The following is a 1861-nucleotide window of genomic DNA, read 5'->3' as shown; positions in this document are numbered from 1 at the left end:
GCAGTATGTAACGTATACATGGTTCGCAATTAACAAATGTTATCCTCTCTTGTGCAAATTAAAATGTAATTCTTTCAGTGTTTTATTTGTTTTTCTCGTAAGCATGCCCTCACAATTGTTTCCACCAAGTTTCATGTCCTACGAGCATCGGTTTTTCATTGAGGCCCTCTCAACTAGTGAAACTTTAATTATAACCCCCCTTTATTGGATAAGTTGCCAACGGCCTTGCCGCAGTGGTAACACCGGTTCCCGCAAGATCACCGAAGTTAAGCACTGTCGGGCTGGGCTAGCACTTGGATGGGTGACCATACAGTCTGCCGGGCGCTGTTGGCAAGTGGGGTGCACTCAGGCCTTATGAGGCAACCTGAGGAGCTACTTGAGTGAGAAGTAGCGGCTCCGGTCTCGGAAACTGACATATGGCTGGGAGAGCAGTGTGCTGACCACATGCTCCTCCATATCCGCATCTAGTAACGCCTATGGGCTGAGGATGACACGGCGGCCAGTCGGTACCATTGGGCCTTCATGGCCTGTTCGGAGGAGTTTAGTTTGTTAGATAAGTTAACGTATCAACTTTAGGGCGACAGGGGCATGTTGTGCGGTTGCGGTTATAATTCCACTCTTAGCTGTCTTACATCCTTCACGTACACCATAAAAAGAGATCAGGGGGTTTCGACTCTGGCACAAACGTATTCGATTAAATTCCACGGGCGCAACTTTCGCCGCTGATTTCTTTAAGCAGCTTTTCATTAAGTCTCACGAGCCTGAGTAGAGTCCATTCGAGACTTTTACACCACTGGAAAATATGAGGTAATCATCGGAAACCAAAGTCGGTACCTCGGCTTGAATAGCAAGTTTCCACATGCCCAGATTTCTTCTCTATTAGGATTGGCAGCTAAAACATTTCGATCAGTCGCCGTGAGTCCCGAAAGCCTACAAAAAGTGGGAAGGCAGTCTTAGTCTTATGTATGCAGCTAATTTACATGCTTCCATAAATAATATATTAATGAGATGCGGCGTGGTTGACACGCGGAAAGCAGGTGACGCTGGATACACTCGCCAATTACGCGCTGAATTATTGCGGCTGCTGGGCGATAATCGAGGCCGGACTATGAGATGGCCGGCTGTCTGTCTCTCCTTCGTGGTGGCCGGGCGGGAGCCTGTCCTCTTTGATCGCCCCCGGCTCGTCTGCCAACCTCCACGTTCCTACAGCCGAGGCCCCCCCCCCCCCCCCCCCAACCCAGCCCAGAGGCGCCTTCTGACCTGGATACAGTTTTTTGAGTCATCATTCTTCTCTGCTAATGGCAAGAGGGACTGGAGGTATCCAGCGGTGAGCACGGCATGAGGTTACGGAGCGTAGTTGAACTGTTTAGTCGACGAGTAACTCACAACACTGTTCCCGTGCTAGTGGTGCTGATACAAAACAGAACAATGGCAACGATAAACAAGACTTGCATTAAATCTACAACAGTTGCCGAAGATAACTTTTCGTCGGAAAGGAACAGAAGAAATAGGCCATGGTGAAAAAGCAGTGGCGTAAGAGTCTGTGGAATGTGTACGCTCGACAGTGTGAGAAATGTACATGAGGAAGTGATGAAATGAAATGAAATGATCGTATGGCATTGTTGGCCGGGAGGCCCCATGCGGGGAAGTTCGGCCGCCGTATTGCAAGTCCTTTTTAGTTGACGCCATTTCGGCGAATCGATGATGAAATGATGATGAAGAACACACAACACCCAGTCATCACGAGGCAGAGAAAATCCCTGACCCCACCGGGAATCGAACCCGGGACCCCGTGCGCGGGAAGCGAGAAGGCTACCGCAAGACCACGAGCTGCGGACAGGAAGTGATGAAGACATGTGCT

The 1861-nt window shown here is 49.7% G+C and overlaps 1 pseudogene; it reads left to right on the top strand.

The window, feature by feature from the left end:
- The first annotated feature begins 215 nt into the window (after positions 1-215).
- Positions 216-333, top strand: LOC126413440 (5S ribosomal RNA; annotated as a pseudogene).
- Positions 334-1861: the final 1528 nt, after the last annotated feature.

The sequence above is a fragment of the Schistocerca serialis genome, chromosome 7 (assembly GCF_023864345.2).
Source record: "Schistocerca serialis cubense isolate TAMUIC-IGC-003099 chromosome 7, iqSchSeri2.2, whole genome shotgun sequence".
Taxonomy (NCBI): Eukaryota; Metazoa; Arthropoda; class Insecta; order Orthoptera; family Acrididae; genus Schistocerca; species Schistocerca serialis.
The sequence above is the reverse complement of the archived record's forward strand: the minus strand, read 5'-3'. Positions and strand labels throughout refer to the sequence as shown.